The sequence below is a fragment of the Rhinopithecus roxellana genome, chromosome 3 (assembly GCF_007565055.1).
Source record: "Rhinopithecus roxellana isolate Shanxi Qingling chromosome 3, ASM756505v1, whole genome shotgun sequence".
Classification (NCBI taxonomy): domain Eukaryota; kingdom Metazoa; phylum Chordata; class Mammalia; order Primates; family Cercopithecidae; genus Rhinopithecus; species Rhinopithecus roxellana.
Window position 1 is genome coordinate 126751289 of NC_044551.1, and position 12419 is coordinate 126763707.

A 12419-nucleotide genomic window follows, 5' to 3' on the forward strand; every position below is an offset into this window, starting at 1 on the left:
TGCTCCAGGTAAGACTGCCAGCCTTACCATTTTCCCCTAACCTTTGACACTGTCAGTCTCCTCACTAAAAACTGAATAAGGGACAAAATCCAATAAATAATCTATAATTAGAATTAAATAGTCACCTTGTCCTCAGAATAAATCCCACTGTGTCTTACATTTCCTTTTGCTCTGAGTTAACACCAGAAACGGCAGCCTCCAAGGTCTTCCATCACTCTGTAAATTCTTACCACACATGGCTCTGCGTATCCCCTGACCTGACCCAATCCTCAGTCCTCCCTAATCTCTAAATTCCTCCACTGTATCTACTGGATATCATAGTCTAAAGTCAGCAAAATCTCCTATTTTATCAAACTCTTTTGTAAACATTTTTCTCTCACTCTCTTTTTTTTTTTTTTTTCACTAACTAGATTCTCTCGGGGACACTCAAGTGTGGCTTACCCCTCTTTCATACCATACTTCACTAGGCCTGGAGTTATTCTGGTAAGCAGAGTAACTCCTCCCCGTGTCCCCAAGGATGTCCACATTTAAACCTTAGAATCTGTGAATATGTCCCCTTACATGGCAAAATGGACTTTGTAGATGTGCTTAAGAAACTTGAAATGGGAAGATTATTTTGAGTTATCTAGGTAAGTCCATTGTAATCATTTGGATTCTTATAAGAGGGAGACAGAAGTGTTGGAGTCAGGGAGAGACTGACTGAAGGTGCTAACCGCTAGCTTTGAAGATGGAAGGGGTCAGGAGCCAAGAAATGCAAGCAGCCTCTAAGAAGCTGGAAAATGCAAGGAAACAGATTTTTTCTCTGAAGCCTCCAGAAGGAATACAGTCCTGCTGACACCTTGATTTTAGCCAGTGAAACATGCTGCAGACTTTTGACCTTGAGAACTGTAAAGTAATAAATATGTGTTGTTTTAAGACACTAAATTTATGGTAATCTGTTACAGCAACAATAAGAAACCAACACAGATGTCTCTCTTGCTTATCTTTGTTACTTCCAGACCATACTCCTCAACCCTCTTAAAGACCCCTAGCTCCTTTGAGGTATGTGCCATCAGGCTAAACCATCTGCCACTCCTTATTGCTGTCATCTGCCAACCCTCTCATTATTTCATTTCATTCATTAAAAGTATCTGCTCTCTTCTCACTGTCTTTCCATCATATTTTTATTATCCTTTATGCTGACATCCGCATCAGTGTATGATACACCTTCTACTCGGATATTGAAATTTCTTGACCTTCTTACATTCAAAGATCTTTTCTTCTGCCTCCTCCAACTCCAATCTTAGAGTCATACCAAAAACCTTATCAGAAATAGTGACAAAAGTACTTCCAGATTCTCAATTTAAGGCTTTTTACTCTCAAACACTTTTCACATATCATTCTATTTCACTTTCTCCAGTACTTTTATTCTAATAACCTCCTGAGCTGCCTCAGATTTGGTTTATTGACCTACGTTTTACCATCTATCACCTCATCATGCCCTCACTTTGGGTTTACCATCCTAGATTAAAAGAATGTTCCATCATTATATCATGTCATTTTATAAATCCTCAACTCCCTCACTTGTTTCTCCCTCTACAATACTACCATGACAAAGCTCAAATCCACATCAAGTCTTAGGCATTTGACTTATTCTCATAACTGGAAAATAACACATCATCCTGCTGACTGGATGCACTTGAAATACATGACCATAAATATCTATTGGTTCTTAAGCTTTGCCACTAATTCTGTTACATTTTTTATAACTACATTTTTTCTGTCCTCAACACATCAATATTCCCACCTCTCATTTTTCAAGTTAAGAAAGCAATTAAGAAAGAACTTGATGTAACTAGCACTAAATCTACCTACCCGCTTGCATCTGCTCATATGTAATGGTGGCTTTGTTCCTATATGAGGTCAATCTTTCTTCCTGTGTATTACCCAAGTTCTTTATTCATGTAATTATTCACTGTCTCTCCTGTTCTGTTATAAATCTTATTAAAATTCATAGCACCATTAATTCCAAATCTTTAATGTTTCCTCCCCTACTGAGATATCTTAGCACACAAACATACTATGATGTCTCTCAACTAAAAAAGAAAAACAAATAAACATTATCCTACTATTCCCCTTTATTATTTCTCAATTCTCCCCTTTTAATAAAACTTCTCAAATAATTGTCTATATGAACTATCCCTATCTCTTTATCTTGACAGCAAATATTCTCTCCTTTATTTCTAAAACACTTTTTCACTTGGTTTCCCCAATGGTTAGTTTGTTCTAGCATTTCTATAAAGAAATACCTGAGGCTGGGTAATTTATAAAGAAGAGATTTAATTGGTTCACAGTTCTGCAGGCTGTACTGGAAACAAGGCATCAGCATCTGCTCAGCTTCTGGGGAGGCCTCAGGGAGTTTTTGCTCATGACAGAAGCCAATGAGGGAGCAGTCATCTCACATGGCAGAGTAAGAGCAAGAGAGAGTGAAGGCGGGGAGGGGGAGGTGCCACACTTTATAACAACCAGATCTCAGAAAAATCACTCAATATCTTGAGGACAGCACCAAACCATGAAGGATCCACCCTAAGGACCCAAACACCTCTCACCAGGCCCTGCCTTTAACGCTAGAGATTACAATTCAACATGAGATTTAGGTGGGACATTCAAACTATATCAAAGAGTAGCACATATGCGTGGTTTTCTTTCTGCATCTTTGAGCCCTCCTTATCAGTCTCCTCTGCTGGATCTTCTTCCTTGTCCCGCCCTTTAATGTTGGAGTGCCTCAGCACCCAACATGCAGAGTCTTTCTCTTTTCCACGTGCTCTGCATTCTGTGTATGTGACAGCCTTTAAACATTCTCAATGTAATCCTCACAAAAATCTTATGAAATCTTCTTTTACAGTTTAAGAAACTGGGGCTTCAGAGTTACAGTAATCCAAGACAACAGTGGTACAAATGGCAGGGCAAGACTCAAAGGCAGGCCAGTCTAACTACGTAGCTTTCCCTTTCCAGCCTCTTCCCTGGTTCTTATGTCATTGTCATACCTGTGGTTTGTAGTGCCTGCAGTGAAAACTCCCCACTTGAAGGAGAGGTAAAGTGAAAATAAAATAAGCTTAAATACAGGTTAGTTTTCAATGTCTGTGCTTCATGCCTTCTTTGTCATTTTTTTTTTTATTTATTATACTTTAAGTTCTAGGGTACATGTGCATAACGTGCAGGTTTGTTACATATGTATACTTATGCCGTGTTGGTGTGCTGCACCCATCAACTCGTCAGCACCCATCAATTCATCATTTATATCATGTATAACTCCCCAATGCAATCCCTCCCTCCTCCCCCCTCCCCCCTCCCCATGATAGGCCCCAGTGCGTGATGTTCCCCTTCCCGAGTCCAAGTGATCTCATTGTTCAGTTCCCACCTATGAGTGAGAACATGCGGTGTTTGGTTTTCTGTTCTTGTGATAGTTTGCTAAGAATGATGGTTTCCAGCTGCATCCATGTCCCTACAAAGGATGCAAACTCATCCTTTTTTATGGCTGCATAGTATTCCATGGTGTATATGTGCCACATTTTCTTAATCCAGTCTGTCACAGATGGACATTTGGGTTGATTCCAAGTCTTTGCTATTGTGAATAGTGCCGCAATAAACATACGTGTGCATGTATCTTTGTAGAAGAATAATTTATAATCCTTTGGGTATATACCCAGTAGTGGGATGGCTGGGTCATATGGTACATCTAGTTCTAGATCCTTGAGGAATTGCCATACTGTTTTCCATAATGGTTGAACTAGGTTACAATCCCACCAACAGTGTAAAAGTGTTCCTACTTCTCCACATCCTCTCCAACACCTGTTGTTTCCTGACTTCTTAATGATTGCCATTCTAACTGGTGTGAGATGGTATCTCATTGTGGTTTTGATTTGCATTTCTCTGATGGCGAGTGACGATGAGCATTTTTTCATGTGTCTGTTGGCTGTATGAATATCTTCTTTTGAGAAATGTCTGTTCATATCCTTTCCCCACTTTTTGATGGGGTTGTTTGTTTTTTTCTCGTATATTTGTTTGAGTTCTTTGTAGATTCTGGATATTAGCCCTTTGTCAGATGAGTAGGTTGCAAAAATTTTCTCCCATTCTGTAGGTTGCCTATTCACTCTGATGGTAGTTTCTTTTGCTGTGCAAAAGCTCTTTAGTTTAATTAGATCCCATTTGTCAATTTTGGCTTTTGCTGCCGTTGCTTTTGGTGTTTTAGACATGAAGTCCTTGCCCATGCCTATGTCCTGAATGGTACTACCTAGATTTTCTTCTAGGGTTTTTATGGTATTAAGTCTAACATTTAAGTCTCTAATCCATCTTGAATTAATCTTCGTATAAGGGGTAAGGAAAGGATCCAGTTTCAGCTTTCTACTTATGATTAGCCAATTTTTCCAGCACCATTTATTAAATAGGGAATCCTTTGCCCATTTCTTGTTTCTCTCAGGTTTGTCAAAGATCAGATGGCTGTAGATGTGCGGTATTATTTCTGAGGACTCTGTTCTGTTCCATTGGTCTATAGCTCTATTTTGGTACCAGTACCATGCTGTTTTGGTTACTGTAGCCTTGTAGTATAGTTTGAAGTCAGGTAGCGTGACGCCTCCAGCTTTGTCCTTTTGACTTAGGATTGTCTGGGCAATGCGGGCTCTTTTTTGGTTCCATATGAACTTTAAAGCAGTTTTTTCCAATTCTGTGAAGAAACTCATTGGTAGCTTGATGGGGATGGCATTGAATCTATAAATAACCTTGGGGAGTATGGTCATTTTCACGATATTGATTCTTCCTATCCATGAGCATGGTATGTTCTTCCATTTGTTTGTGTCCTCTTTGATTTCACTGAGCAGTGGTTTGTAGTTCTCCTTAAAGAGGTCCTTTACATCCCTTGTAAGCTGGATTCCTAGGTATTTTATTCTCTTTGAAGCAATTGTGAATGGAAGTTCATTCCTGATTTGGCTCTCTGCTTGTCTGTTACTGGTGTATAAGAATGCTTGTGATTTTTGCACATTAATTTTGTATCCTGAGACTTTGCTGAAGTTGCTTATCAGCTTAAGGAGATTTTGGGCTGAGACGATGGGGTTTTCTAAATATACAATCATGTCATCTGCAAACAGGGACAATTTGACTTCTTCTTTTCCTAACTGGATACCCTTGATTTCTTTCTCTTGCCTGATTGCCCTAGCCAGAACTTCCAACACTATGTTGAATAGGAGTGGTGAGAGAGGGCATCCCTGTCTTGTGCCAGTTTTCAAAGGGAATTTTTCCAGTTTTTGCCCATTCAGTATGATATTAGCTGTGGGTTTGTCATAAATGGCTCTCATTATTTTGAGATACGTTCCATCAATACCGAATTTATTGAGCGTTTTTAGCATGAAGGGCTGTTGAATTTTGTCAAAAGCCTTTTCTGCATCTATTGAGACAATCATGTGGTTCTTGTCTTTGGTTCTGTTTATATGCTGGATTACGTTTATTGATTTGCGAATGTTGAACCAGCCTTGCATCCCAGGGATGAAGCCCACTTGATCATGGTGGATAAGCTTTTTGATGTGCTGCTGAATCCGGTTTGCCAGTATTTTATTGAGAATTTTTGCATCAATGTTCATCAGGGATATTGGTCTAAAATTCTCTTTTTTTGTTGTGTCTCTGCCAGGCTTTGGTATCAGGATGATGTTGGCCTCATAAAATGAGTTCGGGAGGATTCCCTCTTTTTCTATTGATTGGAATAGTTTCAGAAGGAATGGTACCAGCTCCTCCTTGTACCTCTGGTAGAATTCAGCTGTGAATCCATCTGGTCCTGGACTTTTTTTGGTGGGTAGGCTATTAATTGTTGCCTCAATTTCAGAGCCTGCTATTGGTCTATTCAGGGATTCAACTTCTTCCTGGTTTAGCCTTGGGAGAGTGTAAGTGTCCAGGAAATTATCCATTTCTTCTAGATTTTCTAGTTGATTTGCGTAGAGGCGTTTATAGTATTCTCTGATGGTAGTTTGTATTTCTGTGGGGTCAGTGGTGATATCCCCTTTATCATTTTTTATTGCATCTATTTGATTCCTCTCTCTTTTCTTCTTTATTAGCCTTGCTAGCGGTCTGTCAATTTTGTTGATCTTTTCAAAAAACCAACTCCTGGATTCAATGATTTTTTGGAGGGTTTTTTGTGTCTCTATCTCCTTCAGTTCGGCTCTGATCTTAGTTATTTCTTGCCTTCTGCTAGCTTTTGAATGTGTTTGCTCTTGCCTCTCTAGTTCTTTTAATTGTGATGTTAGAGTGTCAATTTTAGATCTTTCCTGCTTTCTCTTGTGGGCATTTAGTGCTATAAATTTCCCTCTACACACTGCTTTAAATGTGTCCCAGAGATTCTGGTATGTTGTATCTTTGTTCTCATTGGTTTCAAAGAACATCTTTATTTCTGCTTTCATTTCGTTATGTACCCAGTAGTCATTCAGGAGCAGGTTGTTCAGTTTCCATGTAGTTGAGCGGTTTTGATTGAGTTTCTTAGTCCTGAGTTCTAGTTTGATTGCACTGTGGTCTGAGAGACAGTTTGTTATAATTTCTGTTCTTTTACATTTGCTGAGGAGTGCTTTACTTCCAATTATGTGGTCAATTTTGGAATAAGTGCAATGTGGTGCTGAGAAGAATGTATATTCTGTTGATGTGGGGTGGAGAGTTCTATAGATGTCTATTAGGTCCGCTTGGTGCAGAGATGAGTTCAATTCCTGGATATCCTTGTTAACTTTCTGTCTCGTTGATCTGTCTAATGTTGACAGCGGAGTGTTGAAGTCTCCCATTATTATTGTATGGGAGTCTAAGTCTCTTTGTAAGTCCCTAAGGACTTGCTTTATGAATCTGGGTGCTCCTGTATTGGGTGCATATATATTTAGGAGAGTTAGCTCTTCCTGTTGAATTGATCCCTTTACCATTATGTAATGGCCTTCTTTGTCTCTTTTCATCTTTGATGGTTTAAATTCTGTTTTATCAGAGACAAGGATTGCAACCCCTGCTTTTTTTTGTTCTCCATTTGCTTGGTAGATCTTCCTCCATCCCTTTATTTTGAGCCTATGTATGTCTCTGCATGTGAGATGGGTCTCCTGAATACAGCAGACTGATGGGTCTTGACTCTTTATCCAGTTTGCCAGTCTGTGTCTTTTCATTGGAGCATTTAGTCCATTAACATTTAAGGTTAATATTGTTATGTGTGAACTTGATCCTGCCATTATGATATTAACTGATTATTTTGCTCGTTAGTTGATGCAGTTTCTTCCTAGCCTCGATGGTCTTTACATTTTGGCATGTTTTTGCAATGGCTGGTACCGGTTGTTCCTTTCCATGTTTAGTGCTTCCTTCAGGGTCTCTTGTAAGGCAGGCCTGGTGGTGACAAAATCTCTAAGCATTTGCTTATCTGTAAAGGATTTTATTTCTCCTTCACTGATGAAACTTAGTTTGGCTGGATATGAAATTCTGGGTTGAAAATTCTTTTCTTTAAGAACGTTGAATATTGGCCCCCACTCTCTTCTGGCTTGTAGAGTTTCTGCTGAGAGATCTGCTGTTAGTCTGATGGGCTTCCCTTTGTGGGTAACCCGACCTTTCTCTCTGGCTGCCCTTAAGATTTTTTCCTTCATTTCAACTTTGGTGAATCTGGCAATGATGTGTCTTGGAGTTGCTCTTCTGGAGGAGTATCTTTGTGTCGTTCTCTGTATTTCCTGAATTTGAATGTTGGCCTGCCCTACTAGGTTGGGGAAGTTCTCCTGGATGATTTCCTGAAGAGTGTTTTCCAACTTGGTTCCATTTTCCCCCTCACTTTCAGGCACCCCAATCAGGCGTAGATTTGGTCTTTTTACGTAATCCCATACTTCTTGCAGGCTTTGCTCATTTCTTTTCTTCTTTTTTCTTTTGGTTTCTCTTCTCGCTTCATTTCATTCATTTGATCTTCAATCGCTGATACTCTTTCTTCCAGTTGATCGAGTCGTTTACTGAAGCTTGTGCATTTGTCACGTATTTCTCGTGTCATGGTTTTCATCTCTGTCATTTCGTTTATGATCTTCTCTGCATTAATTAGTCTAGCTGTCAATTCTTCCACTCTTTTTTCAAGATTTTTAGTTTCTTTGCGCTGGGTACGTAATTCCTCCTTTAGCTCTGATAAGTTTGATGGACTGAAGCCTTCTTCTCTCCTCTCGTCCAAGTCATTCTCTGACCAGCTTTGATCCGTTGCTGGCGATGGGCTGCGCTCCTTTGCAGGGGGAGATGCGCTCTTATTTTTTGAATTTCCAGCTTTTCTGCCCTGCTTCTTCCCCATCTTTGTGGTTTTATCTGTCTCTGGTCTTTGATGGTGGTGACGGACTGATGGGGTTTTGGTATAGGTGTCCTTCCTGTTTGATAGTTTTCCTTCTGACAGTCAGAAGGACTGTCTGTTGGTCTGTTGGAGATTGCTTGAGGTCCACTCCAGACCCTGTTTGCCTGGGTATCAGCAGCAGAGGTTGCCGAAGTTAGAATATTGCTGAACAGCGAGTGTACCTGTCTGATTCTTCCTTTGGAAGTTTCCTCTCAGGGGTGTACTCCACCCTGTGAGGTGTGGGGTGTCAGACTGCCCCTAGTGGGGGATTTCTCCCAGCTAGGCTACTCAGGGGTCAGGGACACACCTGAGCAGGCAGTCTGTCCGTTCTCAGATCTCAACCTCCGCATTGGGAGATCCAGGGCTCTCCCCAAAGCTGTCAGACAGAGTCGTTCGCGTCTGCACCGGCTCCCGCTACTTCCCCTGTTGGTCTTCAGCTGTGCGCTGTCCCCAGAGGTGGAGACTACAGAGACAGGCAGGCTTCCTTGAGCTGCTGTGAGCTCCACCCAGTTCGAGCTTCCCAGAGGCTTTGTTTACCTACTTAAGCTTCAGGAATGGCGGGCGCCCCTCCCCCAGCCTCGCTGCTGCCTTGCGGATAGATCGCGGCAGACTGCTGTGTTAGCAGTGAGGGAGGCTTCGTGGGCGTGGGACCCTCCAGGCCAGGTGTGGGATATATTCTGGTGTGCCTGTATGCTTACAGCGCAGTATTGGGGTGGGAGTTACCCGATTTTCCAGGTGTTGTGTGTCTCAGTTCCCCTGGCTAGGAAAACGGATCCCCTTCCCCCTTGCGCTTCCAGGTGAGGCGATGCCTCGCCCTGCTTCAGCTCTCGCTGGTCAGGCTGCAGCAGCTGACCAGCACCGATTGTCCGGCACTCCCTAGTGAGATGACCCCAGTACCTCAGTTGAAAATGCAGAAATCACCGGTCTTCTGTGTCGCTCGCGCTGGGAGTTGGAGACTGGAGCTGTTCCTATTCGGCCATCTTGCTTCTTCTTTGTCATTTTTGCTACCTCTTTTCTCCTTTGGTATAGTGACATGGATAGTTCTTTCTAATGACACTGATTGATTCCTTTACAACCCTTACCAGAAACTTTGAAAGTTGGATGTTTTCCTGAGGCAGAGATTTGAGTACGGTGGCAGGACACAAACCAGCAGCAGTTGCAGAAGGGCGCTTTGCTCTTTTAGTGAGCACCTGACTGTTTCTCTTATTGGCCAAAACAAATATGACCTAGCAAATGCTTGACTTCTTAATAGCTGTGAGATTATTCATGAATAAGTCCCGTAATTAATTTATAATTATGTGCAGTTTATTGCTCTATGAGACTAAGAACACATTAAAGACTTTTGAGTTGAGGCAACCTCAGGTGAGCCATCCTCCAGCATATCAAAGGTCATTCTTTCATAAAGCAAAGCCTTTTTGCAGATCAAGGAGAATTCTACTTTCCTAGCTATTGCTTTTAAATTAGTTATGCAAGAACTTTTTTGTAAGTATTCAAGTTTCTTACTTTTTTAATATATATCTTTTGGAAACCACTTAAAAGTGAACAACTATTCATTCTGTCTGCCTCTCAGTGTGTGTGTGAGTGTGCATGCATATGCACCCTTGATTTTTCTTATCTCCTGATTTTTTTTTAGGTAAATGGTATAAAGATTTAACAATAGTTTATTGTTTATGAGGCATTTCCATTCTAGAATATTATACCTTAAAAGAATTAAAGTTTGTGTGTTTGGTGAGTTCATCTGTTCCTAATAGTCCTTTGTATACCACTAGTTTTTTTTTTTTTTCTTTTTCTTTCTTTTTTTTTTTTTTTAGACCGAGTTTTGCTCTGTCACCCAGGCTGGAATGCAGTGGTGAGATATCAGCTCACTGCAACCTCCGCCTCCTGAGTTCAAGCAATTCTCCTGCCTCAACCTCCCGAGTAGCTGGGACTACAGGCATGTGCCACCACGCCCAGCTAATTTTTGTATTTTCAGTAGAGATGGGGTTTCACTATGTTGGCCAGGCTGGTCTTGAACTCCCGAACTCAGGCGTCCCAAAGTGCTAGGATCACAGGCGTGAGCCACCCCCCACCCTAGCCATATACCACTAGTATTAATATTATAAGAATTGGCAATTTTTGTAAAAGGAGTTCACATTTAGTGAAGGTCTACTCTTTGTATTTTGCACATTTAATTTAAACTGGGCTTGTTTCTGAGCCTACTTCATCCCAAAGCAATTTCTGGGTAGAAGGTGAAAAACGTTTTTTTTCATAGAAGAAAGTCAGCCTACCTAATTTACTTGTAGCGAATATATAGTATTATTTAACTTTTTAATAATTTCAAGCTATTTCCTTACTTTGGCACATAGAAAGTGCAAAAGTCTTATAATTTTCTCCTTTTCTTTAATTTTTGTGTGTGCTGGTTATAAACTGTTTCATCAAACTGGTAGATACCTAATTAGCCAATTGCCTTGTTGATTAATCTGGCCCATTAAAATTAATACAAAGAAGATCTTCATGAGATGAATTTAGTAAGTTTAATATTTTTTGATACCATACACTGTTGCAAAGGGTAAAATCAATCCATATTTATTAATTCACAGTGAATAAAGAGATTTCCCACATAATTATATAATATTTAAAATTGTGTAATATTAATAATTACACTAATCAAGGCACATAAGAAAAATCAAAACGTCTCCACATGAACATTCTTTAAAATTCAATGTGGAGTTAAGAAATCATGTTATTAAAAGAAAAGTATTGTAAATATAAAACATATCAATTGTTTTCATAATGCTGATTTCCTTTGAGGAATAGCTCACATGTTAAGCAATATTTTGTAACTGGAATTAATTACTTAAATGTCAGCCCTATCAGTGAAACAGCTAAAAAGTAAATTGACAGAAATTTGTATCATGCACTATGAATCTCTGACCATGAATTTGATCATATGCTGGAATGAAAGATTCCATGCGCTAATCGTCTCACCGAGAAACATTTATTTACTAACTAACTTTAACTTATTAAATAGTTATGTATGAGAATTAATTAAATATAATCTGTGACTTTGGGCAAGTTTCTGAACACTTGAAGCTTAACATTTACTTTTTTTCTGTCTGCAGAACTGGAGTTGTCATAGCTACTTCATTTTTTTATTGCGATGAAATGTAATTACGTATGTAGAACAGAGGGTGCAAGCTGAAAGGCTCCGTTAAATCTGGTCCACAGAACATTTTGTTTGGCATGTATGCTGATTTACAGATAATCTCAGCCAATATCTGAAATTGAGATAATTTTATATAAAACTGAAGGTTTCTGATTTTTCTTAAAAATTCAGAAGATGTGCCAGCAGTGAGCCTACACTCTTGGAGGCAACAAATGTGTGTATATTGAAAGGCCTAAAATGTTAAGTACTTTCTTGTCAAGCTTGAGCTGCTCAACCTATCTGTAGATTCCTTTGGTCTCACCAGATAGGCGCCCAGCCGAGCAGCAAAGGATCCCCAACTGGCGAGCCCTTCTATAAGCTGGTCTAGCTACGCTTCACCCAGCTCTTCATTTACCAGGTTTCACCTACATACCAGCCTGCTAGATGGCTCAATGAAGTCAATCACATCCACCTGTGGGAACCAGGTGGTTCCTTCTGTGACTGCAAAGCCTGTCTCTCACAGTCCCTGATGGCTCACTCTGCTACAAGTGCAACCCTGTGTGGCACTCCTCCCCCAGGCTATCAGTATTGCAACTAATAGACTACTGTCAATCACATCTACCCAGTGTCAGGTGTCATGTATTTGGCTGTATCATCCTGTTGAGGGCAGGAAATCCCATCTTCACAAATGAATGAGTAGGAGATTGTCTAAATGAATGGAGCTTAGTAGTAGCTGTGTCTTTAGAGAGGGAACTTGCTTGCCAGTTCTTCACATTCATGTTCAGTCTCCTTCACTGGTTGATTTTGCCTTCCTGGCTGTCATAGACAGCTGCATTGTTGTATTGTGTATAACTCTATATACATAAAGTTCTATATACATAAAGTTCTTAATGTGTGTAGTTAATTGATTATATTATGAGAGAAGGTAGCATTTGAGGTAGACCTTCAGGGCAGAGAATGTGA